Source organism: Macaca fascicularis, chromosome 1, assembly GCF_037993035.2.
Source record: "Macaca fascicularis isolate 582-1 chromosome 1, T2T-MFA8v1.1".
NCBI classification, from domain to species: Eukaryota; Metazoa; Chordata; class Mammalia; order Primates; family Cercopithecidae; genus Macaca; species Macaca fascicularis.
The window spans coordinates 6975538-6995311 of NC_088375.1; the positions used below are offsets into that span (position 1 = coordinate 6975538).

A 19774-nucleotide genomic window follows, 5' to 3' on the forward strand; every position below is an offset into this window, starting at 1 on the left:
ATCACTTGAGGTCAGGAGTTCAAGACCAGCCTGGCCAACGTGGTGAAACCCTGTCTCTACTAAAAATACAAAAACCAGCCGGGCGTGGTGGCAGACACTTGTAATCCCGGCTACTCGGGAGGCTGAGGCAGGAGAATTGCTTGAACCCGGGAGGTGGAGGTTGCAGTGAGCTGAGATCGTACCACTGCACTCCAGCCTGGGTGACAGACTGAGACTCCGTCTCAAAAAAAAAAAAAAAATATATATATATATATATATATGTGTGTATGTGTGTATATATATATATATTCATTCCTTACAGAATTCAGAATAGTGTCTATAGCCCATAGTATACAAGCAACCAATATATTAAAATTGAATTGATATTTTATTAAAAATATTTGAATGATCCATCATGGGATAACTGCCAAGAAATTGATGGTATCCCTTTTCCTCCACACTCTGGGCTAGGACTTGGGTAATGAATTGGGATTGTTGCCAAGCACCTATTTCTGGATAATCACTCTGAGTTTGTGCTGACAGATGCTGGCTCCACGATAGTCATCAAGAAGCCACAGGGGTGTAGGGTCTTCTAGAATGCTGTCAACACCACAAGCTGTGAGGTTTTTTCATCCTGTCCAAGAAAAAAATATACAGTAAAAGAGTCTCATGTCAAATTTAAAATGCCAACCTTAAAAAAAAAAATGAGCAGAGAGGTTTATTCTTTTCATTCTATTTCAATGATGTAGCCAGTGTAAGATGTTAGAAAATGAAAAGGGAGACCCATGAAAGTTCTAATGAGGGGAATTAAGAGACTCTTAAGGGGATTATGAGTATGATTCTCTAACAAACAGTTTCCCTTCTACAGTCTCTCTCTACCCCAGGCAAGGCTTGTGGTGCTGTGTTGTCATTGCTCATCTTATCGGAAATTAATAGAGAATTTTGTTTATGGACATCTAAAACTAGCTACAGTTATTTTTTTTGCCCTCTTCCCCAAATCAAAATTATGAATACATACTATTCACAATTTTATTAATATTCCTGGTCATAATGATCCCAAATAATATACGCACCTAATAATTCCATTCTAGGAGTTTGCAGTCCGATGTATTGATAAGTGCTTATACCCAGCCTCTTTCTCCCTTACTGTCTTTAGTTTCTCATTTTTTGTTGTTGCTGTTGTTGGAAGCACCCTGGCCTGTGGTAGGTTCCCGTTGCATTTGGCAAATAGAGCATTATCCATCGGAGTAGCCATGTGGGGCTGGGCTGCGTTGATTATGTAGGGCCAGTTGGGAGACGGCCTCACTTATTTCAAGAACACACTGTGACAAATGTATGTGTTCCCAGTGGATTCCAAATGCCATAAACATAGGCAGCCAGCTGTCTTGGTAAGTCGCCACTGCTCAAGTCTTCCGGCATTGTTTTATGCAGTGTGGTGCTGAGCAGGTCAAACTACCTGCTTTAAGAAGCCTGCTACAGGGAGGAGGAGAAACAGCAGGAACTGGGGGAAGAAGTCCTGGGGCTCCATAGGAAAGTTCAGGTGGTCCATTCCAGGGTTCTGACTCTTGGATCTCATCTGTTGATTGCCCTGCACCTCAGGAATCCATTTGTCCTCCCCTACAGGAAAAACACGAAAGTACTTCAAATGCTTACTGCCCTTCCATCCACAGTCCCCTGGATTTCTCATGCTTTTGTTTTTTTCTCATAGTGCAGTGGGTCCCAAAAGTGGAGAGGAAGGAATTGCAAGCTTCAAGTTTAAAAGTCAGTTGAATCTTAACTTCTCAGAGTCAGAAGACAACTGAGGTTGGGCACAGTAGCTCACACTGTAATCCCAGCACTTTGGGAGGCTGAGGTGGGTGGATCACTTGAGGACAGGGTTCGAGACCAGCCTGGCCAACAGGGTGAAACCCAGTCTCTACTAAAAATACAAAAATTAACCAGGCATTGTGGTGGACGCCTGTAACCCCAGCTACTCAGAAGGCTGAGGCACAAGAATTGCTTGAATCCAGGAGGCGGAGATTGCAGTGAGCCGAGATCACACCACTGCACTCCAGCCTGGGTGACGGAGTGAGACTCCATCTCAAAAACTAAAAATAATTGTAAAAAAAGAGGACACCTGAGAGTTACGGTTTCCAACTGCAGTGAGGTAGAGCCTGGGGCACCGCAGCAAATTCATGTAGGTGCTGTGGATATTTCAAATTTTCAAGGCAAACCTAGTAAAATTTGTTGCTCTGGTCACCACAGAAGCTATTATTTTGAAGCAGTTAATAATTTCAGTGTTCATGGCGAAACTAGGATTTTGGTGTTTGCTGTAACAGAAAACAGGGGTTAGAACTCTTCGTAGAACAAGAAATGAAGCAATTTCCAATCTGATTCCAAGGTTTGAAAAGCTGTGCGGTGCTGAACAGGTCCACACATCCCATTAGTGAGTAATTGTGGGTATTTGGGAATGAAAAATATATTTTATGTGTACAACTTTTTTCAAACAGCTACAAAATTGTTAGGATATAAATAAATATGAAGTCATTTGGACCTAACTACATAAAAACATCAAACTCTTAGGTGTTTCTTTTGGCTTAGGGAGTCCATGAAACAATAATTGAGACACTAAGGGTGCTGTGATCCAAGAAAATATGAGAACCTCTGCCTTAGAGTCCAGCTAGTCCAGCTAGTCTGATGTACTGATCATTGCTTTTCCCCTTACTCTTTATTTCCTCTTTTTGGAAGCACCATGACCTGTGGTGGGTTCTCATTGCATTTGACAAATAAAGCATTATACATGATGGTAGCCATGTGGGGCTGGGATGATTTGATTATACCGGGCCAGTTGAGAGACAGCCCATTTGATAATATTGACAGTCGTTTGATAACATTACAAATATTTAACAAGGAATGATGTCTTAACAAGATACTCAAACTACAGTAAAGCAAAGCATACTACCATTTATCACCAGCCATACTTACTAAAATTTTTAAATATACATATTTGTTCTAGAACTGGTGGGTCTGAACTCATCCTCAGAAGCCTGTGGGAGAAATCATACTTCAAAATAAAGCAAGATTAAGATAAACCAAACATACACATAACATGTTAACAGGCTTATAATTTTGAGTAAGAGCTTCGTTAATGGAAGATTACAAATTATGTTTTGAAATGAATACCTGAGTTAGGGATGTAGTGGAAATTATAAGAATATTCCACTTTCCTTTTGCTGTTGTTTAAGTTACAGTAACATGAACTCAGACCTCCACCATTCCTTTTCTTTAGATGGTACTATGATTGGCTTTTTTATTTTGTTATTATTTTTTATTTTTTAGAGACAGAGTCTCGCTCTGTCACCCAGGCTGGAGTGCAGTGGCGCGAGTTCAAGTGATTCCTGTGCTTCAGCCTCCCAAGTAGCTGGGATTTCAGGCGCCCACCACCATACCTGGCTAATTTTTGTATCTTTAGTAGAGATGGGGTTTCACTCTGTTGGCCAGGCTGATCTTGAACTCCTGATGTCAAGTGATTCACCTGCCTCGGCCTCCCACAGTGCTGGGATTACAAGCGTGAGCCATGGCGCCCTGCCAGTGCTATAGTTGGCTTTCTATTTGCCCTTGAATGTATTTGAGAATTTGGGAACAAAGACCATCACAAAGTGAAGATGACATATAATCAAGGGGTGTAAGTAAAGGTCGGGAATAAGCCCTGGAGATGATACAGATAGAGACAGAGATACAGGTTAGGGATAAATAATCTCAGAATAGTTTTAAAAGTCAACAATTTTTCAAAAACACTTAAACCTCACACCAATTTGGAGAATGCCTCTGGAGAAACAAACAAACAAAAAAAAATGTATTTGGTTTCTTAGGGATACTGATGGCCAAGTATCGGAAAGTTTCACTTGTTGAGTTTAACCTGAGTGACAGAGCAGTTGTGAGTTATTTGCCACTGGGAGAGGATTCATTAGCTCCCAGAGCTGCAGGGCTTCCAGATGTGCAGGGAACAACTGCATGAGAGGAGAGGCAGATGTCAGGCAAGGCCAATTGACTTCTCCCTTTAAAATATGGATCAGAATCATCATTAATCAAACAGCAAATACTTTTGCGCTCTGTCTTTAGGGAAGCAACTATATGTACATTGGCAAAGAAGATTGTGTAGACTGTGGATGGCCTGGGATGCTAAATTTAAAAGTTTGAGGTTTATCTTTTCTACAGTGGAGAACCATTGAAGATTTTTGACTTAATGAAAGAAGTATTTTCCCAGCACTTTGGGAGGTCGAGGCAGGAGGATCATGAGGTCAAGAGATTGAGACCATCCTGGCCAACATGGTGAAACCCCGTCTCTACTAAAAATTAGCTAGGCATGGTGGTGTGCACCTGTAGTCCCAGGTACTTAGGAGGCTGTGGCAGGAGAATCGCTTGAACCTGGGAGGCGGAGGTTGCAGTGAGCGGAGATCTTGCCACTGCAGTCCAGCCTGGTGACAGAGCGAGACTCTGTCTAAAAAAAAAAAAAAAGACATTGAAGAGACATTTTTACAAAGCAGTCAGTGTGGCACATTGGAGCTGCTTCAAGACTAGTGTTGGGCTCAGGAGGCAGAGGCTGTTTAATGTTCTCTACAGCAGGGCTATCCAATAGAAGTATAATGAGACCATGTACGTGATGCTAAATCTTATGCATGTTAAAAAAAATTTAAAGCCAAAAATTATTTAACCCAACACATCAATATTAAAAATTATCGATATATTTTCCATTATTGATACTAAGTCTCCTAAATCCAGTGTGTATTTTACACATATGAACATTTGTCCGTTGGGTCTAGCCACATTTTAAGGGTTCAATAGCTACATGTGGCTTTTCACTACTGTATCAGACGCAGCAGCCCTACTGCCTTGCTACTCCAAGTGTGATCTGCAGACCGGCAGTATTGGCATCGTTTGAGAGCTTGTTAGAAATGCAGAATTCTCATGCCCTTCCTCCGACCTATTGAATGAGAGTCTCAGTTTTAATAAGTTCAAATCACCCCAGGTGATTTGTGTGCATGTTAAAGTCTAGAAGTACTGACTTCTAGCACAGTGGTTCTCATGCACGATCCTTAGACCAGGAGCAGAAGCTGCTTTACCACCTGGGATTTTTTTTTTTTTTTTTTTTTTTTTTTTTTTGAGACCTAGTCTCCCTCTGTCACCTAGCCTGGAGTGCAGTGGCATGATCTCAGCTCACTGCAGCCTTGACCTCCTGGGCTCAGGTGACCCTACTGCCTCAGCTTCCCAAGTATCTGGAAACATAGATAGGCACCATAACACTTGGTTAATTTTTCAAAATTATTTGTAGAGACAGGGTCTCCCTATGTTGCCCAGGCTGATCTCAAACTCCTGAGCTCAAGCGATCCTCCTGCCTTGGTCTCCCAAAGTACTGGGATTACAGGCATGAGCCACCACGCCCACCCCACCTGGCAAATCCTTGAGTTCCAACACAGACCTATTAAATAGAAACTCTGGAGCCAGAAATTTAGTTCTAACAAGCCATCCAGGTGATTCCTATGCATATTCAAGTTTGAGAACCACTATTTAGAACATCCCCTTTCTCTGGCAAAAATATTGTTATCTTCCCTATGGACCTTATATTTTGATATTTTTTTTCTAATTCCTTTTTTTTAAGGAACTAATATAGTTTGGCACTATCATTACTCAACACACATCTCTTCATTGATATTACAGGGAGGGGAATGGAAACCTAGGATATTCTATTGTCTCATTAAATATATATTGATATATATGCATATATATACAACTATTGAAATAAGTGTCAATAACAGCTTCTGGTCAGTATGTAATAAAAGCTACAATTTATTGAGCATTTCCTGTGTCTTCAGCCCTATATAGGATATTTTACACTTATTCCTCTAGCCCTCTTCTAGCTCTTTGTAAGGTAGGCTGAAATATAGGAATATCCACATCTCACAATGAGTGCCCTAGTTTCCCAGGGCTTACATCTGGTCAGTGACAGAGCCAGGACTCCACCTAGGTCAGCCTGATCCCAACGCCTGTGTGTACCACTCACCACCCTGCATAAGCATTACCCTGCTATGTTTAAATAATTTAAACTAAAAGCAAAAGCACTTGAGATTTTAGTGAGTGTGCAATGGAAGTGTGATGATATTTGAAACACTGAAAGTAGCTCACAGGTTAACCATGAACTGTCCTCCCTACACACACACACACACACACACACACACACACACACACAAAATTCTGGTTTTGTTTTGAGACAGAGTCTCGCTCTGTCACCCAGGCTGGAGTGCAGTGGCAAAATCTCAGCTCACTGCAATCTCTGCCTCCTGGCTTCAAGCAATTCTCCTACCTCAGCCTCCCGAGTAGCTGGGACCACCACCATGCACCACCATGCCCGGCTAATTTTTGTATTTTCAGTAGAGGTGGGATTTCACCTTGCTGACCAGGATGGTCTCAAACTTTTGACCTCAAGTGATCTGCCCACCTCGGCCTCCCAAAGTGCTGGGATTACAGACGTGAGCCACCGTGCCTGGCCCATACACACTCAATTCTACCTATGCTACCTACAGTGATTTCTGGTTAGAAACCACAGCCCAGGGCAGCACAGGCTCAGGTAAATCCAAAGAAGACAAGGGTAACACAGCATTGAATATCTTCACAGCAGCGCAGCACTGGCTGACAGTGAGGGACTGAGAGAATAGGGGTGGGAAGAAATCGAGTCCTCTGCCTGTCAAAAGAGTCTTTAATCACTGACATTGTTTAGAATTGCTGGTACCAGATAAACCAACTGAGCTTTTAGAATTTATTTTTAAATTCCCTGCAGACAAAGCCTCCTTTGATTGCCCTGGAACAGAATGCTCCCTCTGCTCCCCTTGCCCCCATTAGTTCACTGCCTTGCTGAAAATAACGGGACATTTTGCGAAGGGTCTGTCCTGATGCTTCCCTAGGGTTTGCAATGTTCTGATTGGGGGCACAAGAAATCTACACCATAAAAGTCTCCAGGAGAGAAGTAATTGCCCCACTCATGCCACTCTGTCGCCTCCCACATTGTGCTGCATGAGTGGCTCACCTGCAAGTGACTGCTCATGCAATTGTATAAAACAAGTAGATGAACAACTGGATATAACAATTCAAATATTCTCTTCAGGGTTCCCTGAATATTCAGCTCCCCCTTGGCAACCATCTACGTGTTCCCTGGGTAATTTCTGGATATACTGCAGTGTTGAAGAGGACTCTGATAATTAGCCTCGAATTGTTTTCCATCCCACAGCGAAGTATCTTTGCACTGGAGTAGAATGTAAAGACACAAAATCAGCCATTTTTCTGAATTATAACATGTTTATGTCCTTTCTAGACATGGAGGGATCAGTGGCTTCTTGATAGGGTAGAATGTAGTACTTATTTTCTAAAGTCAATCATCATTTTTGTTTCATTCTATAATAACAGATTCTGCAACATGGCAGCAGCTTGTGATTCTGTGGAGACTTCATTGTGATTTGAGTGTTAATTAATGCATTTGTAGCCGGCAGAATATGAACATCCTTTTCTCTAAACAGAATCATTGCAACAACACCATCTTGTCTTCCTGAAAACCTATGCTTTGAAAATAGCCTGGGAAAGTCAGCACCAGAGTAGTCATTGGAAAGCATCTAGGAAGAAAAAGATAGCCTTATGATGGATTTGTGAAGAAAAATTCTCATGTTAAAAGCTTCTTTTCTCTCCAGGACACAGTGAGGGACCTCACAGAGAAGAGCAATGCAAGTGCATTGTGCTGGGACTTACTGAGTTGTGATAACTGACGGGGTTTCTATTCTGCCTCCAGCAGAAGTGGAGTTGGAACATGGGAAGTCTGGAAGCTGGAACACAAGATAGGTTAGAGCACCAATAATATGTGCAGAAAGATGGAATAGCTAAAGGTTCATAATGAACATATAAATGGCAAGTGTATATATGAGCAATCACAATAGCATTTCAGCACATAGAGACTGGGTGAAGATATTATAGTTCTAGATGCTGGATAAGCTTTAACCTGGAGGGTTGTTAGAAAACCGAGATATACCTAATGTAAATGACGAGTCAATGGGTGCAGCACACCAACATGGCACATGTATACATATGTAACAAACCTGCATGTTGTGCACATGTACCCTAGAACTTAAAGTATAATAAAAAAAAAAAAAAAAATCATCGCTCAGTACCACGGATAGCTCAGGGAACGTATACATTTGTTATCAATTAACCCATTTTATCTAAATGCAGACAGTTGATTAGCACCTATTCCAAAAAGTGGGCACCAGCCCAATGGTAAAAGACCGGCAATTCACATCCAGCCTGGGCCCCCAATGTCAGAGCCTGAATCTTTGCACCAGACTCGCCCGTGTTGGTCCCTGCCATGTGTCCCAGATGGGTTTGTAGACCTTACGGAAGGCGATTTGGTAACTTGCTGCCCATGCACTTTTGGGCTCAGTAGTGACAAAGGACCAGTGGAAATCCCCTGTCTGAAGGCCTTGTTCGCTTTGTTCCTGGATCCCAGCAGAGGGGCCCTGCACTCCTTTTGAAAGAGGAATATTTATTTATAGATTTTATGGAAAATCATGAAATTCTCAAACGTTGCCAGTCTGAAAAGCAGAAAACAATTAGGTTGACCTGCTCTAATTTAAAAACATTTATCTGGAATTGTTGTGGTTTTTGTTTGCTCTTCAGTGCAAACTTTTTTTTATTTTTATAAGTTCTAGGGTACAGGTACAAAACGTGCAGGTTTGCTGCATAGGTATACACATGCCATGGTGGTTTGCTGCACCCATCACCTACATTGGGTATTTCTCCTAATGCTATCCCTCCCCTAGCTCCCCACCACCCAACAGGCTCCAGTGTGTGATGTTCCCCTCCCTGTGTCCATCTGTTCTCATTGTTCAACTCCCACTTATGAGTGAGAACGTGCGGTGTTTGATTTTCTGTTCTTGTGTTAGTTTGATTAGAATGATGGTTTCCAGCTTTGTCCATGTCCCTGCAAAGGACATGAACTCATCCTTTTTTATGGCTCCATAGTATTCCATGGTATATATGTGCCACATTTTCTTTATCCAGTCTATCATTGATGTACATTTGGGTTGCTATTGTGAACATACGTATACATGTGTCTTTATAGTAGAATGATTTATAATCATTTGGGTATATACCCAGTAATGGGATTGCTGGGTCAAATGGTATTTCTGGTTCTAGATCCTTGAGGTATCACCACACTGTCTTCCACAATGGTTGAACTAATTTACACTCCCACCAACAGTGTACAAGCTTTCCTATTTCTCCACATCCTCTCCAGCATCTGTTGTTTCCTGACTTTTTAATGATCCCTATACTAACTGGCATGAGATGGTATCTCATTGTGGTTTTGATTTGCATTTCTCTGATGACCAGTGATGATGAGCTTTTTTTCATATGTTTGTTGGCTGCAGAAATGTCTTATTTTGAGAAGTGTCTGTTCATATCCTTTGGACACTTTTTGATGTTTTTTTTTTTTCTTGTAAATTTGTTTAAGTTCTTTGTAGATTCTGGATATTAGCCCTTTGTCAAAGGGATAGATTGCAAAAATTTTCTCCCATTCTGTAGGTTGCCTGCTCACTGTGATGATAGTTTCCTTTACTGTGCAGAAGCTCTTTAGTTTAATTAGATCCCATTTGTCAATTTTGGCTTTTGTTACCATCGCTTTTGGTGTTTTAGACATGAAGTCTTTGCCCATGCCTATGTCCTGAATGGTATTACCTAGGTTTTCTTTTAGGATTTTTGTGATTTTCCATCTTATGTTTAAGTCTGTAATCCATCTTGAGTTAATTTTTATATAAACTGTAAGGAAGGAGTACAGTGTCAGTTTTCTGCATATGGCTAGCCAGTTTTCCCAACACCATTTATTAAATAGGGAATCCTTTCCCCATTGCTTCTTTGGGTCAGGTTTGTCAAAGATCAGATAGTTGTAGATGTGTGGTATTATTTCTGAGGGCTCTGTTCTGTTCCATTGTCCTGTATGTCTGTTTTTATACCAGTACCATGCTGTTTTGGTTACTGCAGCCTTGTAGTATAGTTTGAAGTCAGGTAGCATGATGCCTTCAGCTTTATTCTTTTTGCTTAGGATTGTCTTGGCTATGCAGGCTCTTTTTTGGTTCCATATGAAGTTTAAAGTAGCTTTTTCCAATTCTATGAAGAAAGTCAATGGTAGCTTGATGGGGATAGCATTGAATCTATACATTACTTTGGCCAGTATAGCCATTTTCATATTGATTCTTCCTATCCATGAGTATGGGATGTTTTTTGTTTGTGTCCTCTCTTATTTCCTTGGGCAGTGGTTTGTTGTTCTTCTTGAAGAAGTCCTTCACATCCCTTGTAAGTTCTATTCCTAGGTATTTTATTCTATTAGTAGCAATCACGAATGGGAGTTCACTCATGATTTGGCTGTTTGTCTATTACTGATGTATAGAAATACCTGTGATATTTGCACATTGATTTTGTATTCTGAGACTTTGCTGAAGTTGCTTATCAGCTTAAGGAGATTTTGCACTGAGACAGTGGTGTTTTCTAAATACACAATCATGTCATCTGCAAACAGAGACAATTTGACTTCCTCTCTTCCTATTTGAATACGCTTTATTTCTTTCTCTTGCCTGATTGCCCTGGCCAGAACTTCCAATACTATACTGAATAGGAATAGTGAGAGAGGGCATCCTTGTCTTATGCTGGTTTTAAGGGAACGCTTCCAGTTTTTGCCCATTCAGGATGATATTGGCTGTGGGTTTATCATAAATAGTTCTTATTATTTTGAGATATGTTCCACTGATACCTAGTCTATTGAGAGTTTTTAGTATGAAGGGGTGTTGAATTTTGTCGAAGGCCTTTTCTGCATCTATTGAGATAATCATGTGGGTTTTGTCATTGGTTCTGTTTATGTGATGTATTATGTTTATTGATTTGCATATGTTGAACCAGCCGTGCATCCCAGGGACAAAGCCGACTTGATCGTGGTGGATAAGCTTTTTGATATGCTGCCAGATTCAGTTTGCCAGTATTTTATTGAGGATTTTCACATCCATGTTCATCAGGGATATTGGCCTGAAATTTTCTCTTTTTGCTGTGTCTCTGCCAGGTTTTGGTATCAGGATGATGCTGGCCTCATAAAATGAGTTACGGAGGATTCCCTCTTTTTCTATTGTTTGGAATAGTTTCAGAAGGAATGATACCATCTCCTCTTTGTACCTCTGGTAGAATTTGGTTGTGAATCCATCTGGTCCCGGACTTATTTTTTTTTTTTTTTTTTTTTTTTGGTTGGTAGGCTATTAATTAGTGCCTCAATTTCAGAACTTGTTATTGGTCTATTCAGGGATTTGACTTCTTCCTGGTTTAGACTTGGGAGGGTGTATGTGTCCAGGAATTTATCCATTTCTTCTAGATTTTCTGGTTATATGCGTAGAGGTGTGTATTGTATTCTCTGATGGTAGTTTGTATTTCTGTGGGATCTGTGGTAATATCCCCTTTATCATTTTTCTTGTGTCTAGTTGATTCTTCTCTCTTTCTTCTTTATTAATCTGGCTAGCAGTCCATCTATTCTGTTGATCTTTTCAAAAATCCAGCTCCTGGATTCATTGATTTTTTGAAGGGGTTTTTTGTGTCTCTATCACTTCACTTCTACTCTCATCTTAGTTATTTCTTGTCTTCTGCTAGCTTTTGAATTTGTTTGCTCTTGCTTCTCTAGTTCTTTTAATTGTGATGTTAGGGTGTCGATTTTAGATCTTTCCTGCTTTCTCTTGTGAGCATTTAGTGCTGTCAATTTCCCTTTCCACACTGCTTTCAGTGTGTCACAGAGATTCTGGTACATTGTGTCTTTGTTCTCATTGGTTTCAAAGAACATCTTTATTTCTGCCTTCATTTTGTTATTTACCCAGTAGTCATTCAGGAGCAGGTTGTTCAGTTTCCATGTAGTTGTGCAGTTTTGAGTGAATTTCTTAATCCTGAGTTCTAATTTGATTGTACTGTAGTGTGAGAGACTGTTATGATTTCTGTTCTTTTGCATTTGCTGAGGAGTGTTTTCCTTCCATTTATGTGGTCAATTTTAGAATAAGTGCATTGAGGTGGTGCGAAGCATGTATATTCTGTTGATTTGGAGTGGAGAGTTCTTAGATGTCTATTAGGTCTGCTTGGTCCAGAGCTGAGTTCAAGTCCTGAATATCCTTGTTAATTTTCTGTCTCATTGGTCTAATATTGACAGTGGGGTGTTAAAGTCTCCCACTATTATTGTGTGGGAGTGTAGGTCTCTTTGTAGGTCTCTAAGAACTTGCTTTATGAATCTGGGTGCTCCTGTATTGGGTGCATATATATTTATGATGGTTGGTTCTTCTTGTTGCATTGATCCCTTTACCACTATGTAATGCCCTTGTCTTTTTTGATCTTTGTTGGTTTAAAGTCTGTTTTATTAGAGATTAGGATTGCAACTCCTGCTCGTTTTTTGCTTTCCACTTGCTTGGTAAATATTTCTCCATCTCTTTATTTTGAGCCTATGTGTTTTTTTCCATGTGAAATGGGTCTCCTGAATACAGCACACTGATGGGTCTTGACTCTTGTCCAATTTTCCAGTCTGTATCTTTTAATTGGGACATTTAGCCCGTTTACATTTAAGGTTAATATTGTTATGTGTGAATTTGATCCTATCATTATGATGCTAACTGATTATTTTGCCCATTAGTAGATGCAGTTTCTTCCTAGTGTCGATGATCTTTACAATTTGGTATGTTTTTGCAAAACACCCGACTGGTACTGGGTGTTCCTTTCCATGTTTAGTGCTTCCTTCAAGAGCTCCTGTAAGGCAGGCCTGGTTGTGACAAAATCTCTCAGCATTTGCTTGTCTGTAAAGGATTTTATTTCTCCTTCAATTATGAAGCTCAGTTTGGCTGGATATGAAATTCTGAGTTGAAAATTCTTTTAAGAATGTTGAATACTGGCCCCACTCTCTTCTGGCTTGTAGGGTTTCTGCAGAGAGATCTGCTGTTAGTCTGATGGACTTCCCTTTGTGGGTAACTCGACCTTTCTCTCTGGCTGCCCTTAACACTTTTTCCCTCGTTTCAACCCTGTTGAATCTGACAATTATGTGTCTTGGGGTTGCTTTGCTCGAGGAGTATCTTTGTGGTGGGTCTCTGTATTTCCTGAATTTGAATGTTGGCCTGTCTTGCTAGGTTGGGAAGTTCTCCTGGATAATATCCTAAAGAGTGTTTTCCAGCTTGGTTCCATTCTCTCTGTCACTTTCAGGTACACCAATCAAGTGTAGATTTGGTCTTTTCACATAGTCCTGGATTTCTTGCAGGTTTTGTTCATTCCTTTTCATTGTTTTTTCTCTAATCTTGTCTTCTAGCTTTATTTCATTAAGTTGATCTTCACTCTCTGATATCCTTTCTTCCGCTTGATCGATTTGGTTATTGATACTTGTGTATGCTTCACGAAGTTCTCATGCTGTGTTTTTCAGCTCCGTCCGGTCATTTATGTTCTTCTCTAAACTGGATATTCTAGTTAGCAATTTCTCTAACCTTTTTTCAAGGTTCTTAGCTTCCTTGCATTGGGTTAGAACAAGCTCCTTTAGCTCGGAGGAGTTTGTTATTACCCACCTTCTGAAGCCTACTTATGGTCAATTCATCAAACTAATTCTCCATCCAGTTTTGTTCTCTTGCTGTTGAGGACATGTGATCCTTTGGAGAAGAGGTGTTCTGGGTTTTAGAATGCTCAGCCTTTTTGCACTGGTTTCTCCCCATCTTCGTGGATTTATCTACCTTTGGTCTTTGTTGTTGGTGATCTTCCGATGGGGTTGCTGAGTAGATGTGCTATTCCTTTTTGTTAGTTTTCCTTCCAACAAGTCCCTCTGCTGTGGATCTGCTGGAGTTTGTTAGAGGTCCACTCCGTACCCTGTTTGCCTGGGTATCACTAGCAGGGCTGCAGAACAGCAAAGATTGCTGCCTGTTCTTTTTTCTTGAATCTTCATCTGAGGAGCACATGCCAGATGCCAGTTGGAGCTCTCCTGCATGAGGTATCTGTTGGCTCCACCTGGGAGCTGTCTTCCAGTCAGGATACATGAGAGTCAGGGACTAACTTGAAGAGGCAGTCTGACCCTTAGCAAAGCTCAAACACTGTGCTGAGAGGTCTGCTGCTCTCTTCAGAGCCGTTGGGCAGGGGCATTTAAGTCCGTTGAAGCTGAGCCCACAGCTGCCCCTTCCCCCAGGTGCTCTGTCCCAGGGAGATGAGGGTTTTATCTATAAGTTATCCCTGACTGGGGCTGCTGTCTTTTTTTCAGAGATGCCCTTCCCAGACAGGAGAAATCTAGAGAGGCAGTCTGGCCATAGCAGCCTAGCTGAGCTGCAGTGGGCTCCACCCAGTTCGAATTTCCTGGCGGTTTTGTTTACACTGTGAGGGTAAAACTACCTACTCAAGCCTCAGCCATGGTGGACTCCCCTCCCCCAGCCAAGCTGGAGCATCCCAGGTTGATCTCAGACTGCTGCTGTGCTGGCAGCGACAATTTCAAGCCAGTAGATCTTAGCTTGCTGGGCTCCATGGGGTTGGGACCCACTGAACCAGACCACTTGGCTCCTTGGCTTCAGCTTCCTTTCCAGGGGGGTGAACAGTTCTGTCTCGCTGGCATTCCAGGTGCCACTGGGGTATGGAAAAAAAACTGCAGCTAGTTCAGTGTCTGCCCGAATGGTCACCCAGTTTTGTGCTTGAAACCCAGGGCCCTAGTGGGGTAGGCACTGGAGGGTACCTCCTGGTCTATGGGTTTTGAAGACTGTGGGAAAAGTGCAGTATCAGGGCTGAGGTGCATGGTTCCTCAGGCTTAGTGCCTCACGGCTTCCCTTGGGTAGGGGAGAAAATTCCCTGACCCCTTGCACTTCCCAGGTGAGGTGACACCCCACCCTGGTTCGGCTCACCCTCCATGGGCTGCACCCACTGTCAAGCCATTCCCAATGAGATGAACCTGGTACCTCAGTTGGAAATGCAGAAATCACCTGCCTTCTGTGTCAATCTTGCTGGGAGCTGCAGACCGGAGCTCTTCCTATTTAGCCATCTTTCCAGCCATACCCTTTTTTCATGTTTTGGGGGATACTAATGGTTGCCCGAGAAAGGTAGCCTTCATGTGTATTAAGAAAGGCCTTTCAGTATTAATATACACTGTTTATGGGGGAATTAAAGCACTCCCAGCCCCATGGAGTCATTTGAAATTCTTAATTACTTATGTTATGGGCATAAATTCATTAGGGCCTTCTCTCTTCTCCCTTTTCTTTGTCTTTGTAAGTAGCAGAGTTCCAGAAGTTCATTATGAACATTCAGTAATGGAATCATGGGGGGTGGTACAAAAAAAAAAAAAACTTCATTCATTAAAATCTTATGGATAAGCTGTGTGGATGAGTGAAGTCTGACATATAGAATACCTTTAAAGAGTGGTATTTTAGTGTTTTAAAATGCATACTTCATATACCACATCAAAGCAGCCTCAGAGCCAATTGTCAAACAGATGTTTAGCAGCAGACTGTTGTTTTAATGAGCCAATAACTCATTCCTAACAAGCTTGGTTTGCTTATCATCAGTGTTACTCAAAATATATTGGTACCTTTCACTGAGTTAAAGATGAATGCTCCAAAACTTTTAAGAGGCTCTCACTTCATAAATAGTGGAAATGTATTCTGTAACCCCAAATTACTGTAATCTTAAATTTGTGTTGTTTAATAAGGAATTATTATATATATTCTTACTTATTACTATAAACTTTGACTTCAGAAAAGCTCTCATTGCCAAAACTATTTTAGCCAAACATTTTTGTCATCTCACCTCTGCCTAGGCTGCAGTGGAGTTCTTGTAGCTTCAAAGTGCTTCTTTTCACATCTTCTTTGATATGCTGATAGTTACCAGACTAAATAATCAAAAAAGTATTCCTTAAATGAAAACAAAAAATTTCACTGGTGACATGTTCATATTACCCTGGTAGTATAAAGACAGGCATGTTTGATTTGTTAGTCCAATTAATGTATTATTTGTGTTCAATCAAAGACTTTCTTTAAAGGCGATTGTTAACCATTATGATGACATGGAGAAACAAACATCTATAAGATTACTAAAAGACCAGCTGTTCTTAATCAAGATGCATCATTCTCACTGGGTGTTTGTTTTTGTAAATGCTGGAGATTCTGGTTCCATTGGTTTGCAGTGGCACCTCAGCATGTGCATTTTGAAAATACTTGCTCAGTATATTTGGTTGTGCAACCTGGTGAGGAACCACTTCCTCCTCAAGCAAACATTCATTTATATGCAGCAATGTTAACACATGTGAATGAGCAAATTGCCCACCTAAATCTCTGCACAAAAGGGTATCTAATGTATGCCAAATTATTTTGTTTTTACATGTACCATGATGCACGACACACATTGTTTTCACATAGGCAATCCACATCTATGGATATATTTACTGGATGTGTGATTTGGGATAAGTTTCTGTACCTCTCTGTGCCTTGGTTGCCTCTTTTGTAACATGGAGATGAAAGCCTGATACTCAGTGTTTTTGTGAGGACTTAACAATATCACGTATGTGAAATACTTGGAACTTCATCAGGCAGTTATTAAAGGTTCCATAAATGTTAGTGATACGGTTTGACTGTGTCCCCACCCAAATCTCATCTTGAATTGTAGCTCCCATAATCCCCACATGTCATGGAAGGGACCTGGTGGGAGGTAATTGAATCATGGAGATGGGTTTTTCCCATGCTGTTCTCATGATAATGAGTAAGTCTCATGAGATCTGATGCTTTCATAAAGGGCAGTTCCCCTGCACATGCTCTCTCTTGCCTGCTGCCATGTAAGATGTGCCCTTGCTCCTCCTTTGCCTTCTGCCATGATTGTGAGGCCTTCCCAGCCATGTGGAACTGTGAGTCCATTAAACCTCTTTTTCTTTATCAATTACCCAGTCTCAGATATGTCTTTATTAGCAGCATGAGAACAAACGAATATAGTTAGTTATTATAGTTGTCACTGTGAATGCTGCTGTCAGTCACTGTGTCTACCCAGGATCCTGTTATAGCCAACATGGCTACTATTTATCATTGTTATTATTACTATCATTATTATGTCTGTCACTCTCAAAAGGCTACCAGAAAGCAAGTGACTATGACTTTATAGTAAGAATAATGGTAAATCTAATTTATAAAGGCAAATTAGGCTTCATTCTTTGGACCTTTCATTTTATCAGTAACAGAATTACATGTACAACTCAACTCAGTGAACATTCAAGCATATCATACCACTAACTACAGTGGCTCATAAGATATATCACTAGTCTGTGAATTTTAAAGAAAGATTAATTTCTCCATTTTCCCCAAGTTAACTTCCTTCCTGAAAAACTATGTTATCAGTCAGCATCTATTTGGTCAATAACTTCAAGAAAAATGTAGGAGATGTCACATATGTGAATTACTTAGAAAAAGGTTCCATAACTATTAGTGATATGCAAGGAGAGCATAATGAGTCAGTAACTAAAGAGGTGGAAAATCACTTGCTGAATAAAATCAGTGTCTTCCCTGACATATTCACTTTTAATAATCTTTGGATTTGTTTCGGGCTTGGGAGTTGAACGATGCATCTGTGCCAAAGAGAAAAGTCTAGTGGTATGCAGTGGCTCCCATCAGGGTGTGTGTGTCTGTGTGTGTGTGTGTACACACACACACATGTGCATGAACATGGGTAAATAGAGGCAAGTGTTGTTTTGAGAGGGCCCAGCTAACTTGGGGTTTCAGCACCAGAGTGGCTAGCCACCCTGTCTTAACAGGAAATGAAGGGGAGCTGAACATGGATGTTTGCTGTGTGCCTCTTATGGGATGCTTCTTTTGACTGGAGGACAGTCTAGTGCCCAGTTGTCCCACCTGTGACCAGGAGGGTCTCTCATACAGGCAGCTTGTTTATGCTGGCAGATGCCCTTGTGGCTCTTGTCTGACCCATGTCCAGTTTATGCCTCCCTGACCATTGCTGTGGCACTGGGAGCCCAACCTTGTGTTCTCCCCTGTTTCCCAGGGAAAACCCAGCCTGGGACAGCCCCTGGTTCTTCAGATGGTGCAAATTCAATATACCACCACAACAGGAAGCAAGTTCAAAGACTTTTACTTACAGATCCTGGACAAGGACAGCATAATGAGTCAGGGTGCGACGCGGAGAAGTGCTTCCTCCCTAGGTTATGCGAAGGACTGAAAAGTCAGGCAGAGATGGAGAATGCATGGCAGCTAGTAGTTTGTACAAGGGAACAGGGTGTGTGTCACTTCCCAGGTGGCACTTCCCCTGATGGCCCACTTAAAGGGCACACTGGGAACACGAGGAATCCAGTCAGGCAGGTGGCAGAGATGCTTCTGAGTTCTTATCTCTGGCCACCAGCTTGAGCCATTTGGGTGTGGTATAGCACCGGAAATTGCATCAAGGGTGACTGAGCCCTGCTTTTGGTATGAGAAAGTGAAACCTACATTTAAAAGGGATGCCAAAACAACATAAAATTATAAGAATTTACTACAACTGTATTTTAGAATAGCATCAGCTTTCGTCTTTTCCTTAATCACACCTATCAGTCAGAATAGAATCTAAGGGTTGTTCATTGGTTTCCAAGTGTTTACCATTGTGAAGGTTTGAGACATGCTTTTTTTCACAGTCTATGTTTTACATCCCACTGGTTGCTGGCAGGCTTTTTCTCATTTCCTTTAAAGCCACACACAACCTATTTATCAGACTAAGGATGTGACAGTCTTTTTTAAATTTCCCATAAATAAAAGTTACAACTTGTACTGGAGAAGATGCTTTCTTTCAAAAGGTCATTGAAATCTCAAGATGGTAAAAGCAGCTTGTTCTAGAAATATGGCTGCATAATGATAATCACAGTTCAAACCTTGATCATTTGAGTTTTTTTTCTTAAGTAAAATATCAAGCCCTGTTCTTGCTCCCTCTCAAAAAAGAACGATTTCTTCTGTGAAAGGAATGTAAGTAGAAAGGAGAATGAAGAGAGGAGAGGTGGGAAGCTATTTCAGCTGAGAGACCTCTCACCCCCACTATATCGTCCCCTGTGGAGTTTTTATTCCACCTTAGGGAAAAGCTTTTGTAAGATAATAAATTTTCTAGTAAAGCCAGGTCGATACTGGCAGGTGGGAAAACAGTCACGTGGAAGGTTATAAACAATTTGCATTTTAGGCAGAGCAGCAGGAAACTCAGAAAAGCGCCCTCAAAGATTTACAAGTAACATGTACATACCTTGAAATTAATCACATATAAATCAAGTATAGAAGTGCTAAGCAACTGTGTACTAAGTTGTAGAAATAATTGGAGGCTCCAGTGAGATAACTTAGGCAGTGCTTCCCAAAAGTAGTGTAATTGAAGACTCCTGGGGTAATGTAGAGGTGGGAGGAGCCTTTCTGTCCACACCCATCCTCAACCCATTGCATCTGTCAGTGTCAGTTTGTTAACTCACTGGATGCTTGATCTGCTTTTTACAGGTTAAAACAGATAAATAACATTGCATTTCAAAAACTTTCCTTTTAAGCTTACAGTGTCTTGCTCTTGACCTGAATTCCATTTGCAAATAACATGTGCATGTACTGATGATTGACATGGCCCATCAGTGAATCTGGAGACTAGTCATGCTTCAAGAACAATACTGGAGATAGTTTTGTAAAAACATTTGTCAATTCACTGGAAAAAATTTAATAAACCTTCCAGGGGTGTGCAGTTCCGTTTGGATAAAGCATACATACTTTTCACATACAAA

General features: G+C 41.1%; 1 protein-coding gene and 1 long non-coding RNA gene across 11 annotated transcripts in view; one reads left to right on the forward strand and one right to left on the reverse strand.

Moving 5' to 3' along the window:
* Positions 1–19774, forward strand: part of PLD5 (phospholipase D family member 5) — a 421542-nt gene that overhangs the window by 320062 nt on the left and 81706 nt on the right. The gene's annotated exons all lie outside the window — the stretch shown is intronic.
* Positions 1124–18265, reverse strand: LOC102145694 (uncharacterized). 5 transcript variants are annotated; one of them, XR_006697618.3, is made up of 4 exons: positions 18140–18265; positions 15817–15920; positions 7753–7826; positions 1124–1596 (listed from the first exon to the last, which is right to left on the reverse strand). It is a non-coding gene; the product is annotated as an uncharacterized lncRNA (long non-coding RNA). The 5 variants fall into 5 exon arrangements; XR_006697624.3 differs by lacking the exon at positions 1124–1596 and adding an exon at positions 2943–3005; XR_010585354.2 differs by lacking the exon at positions 1124–1596 and adding an exon at positions 7545–7619.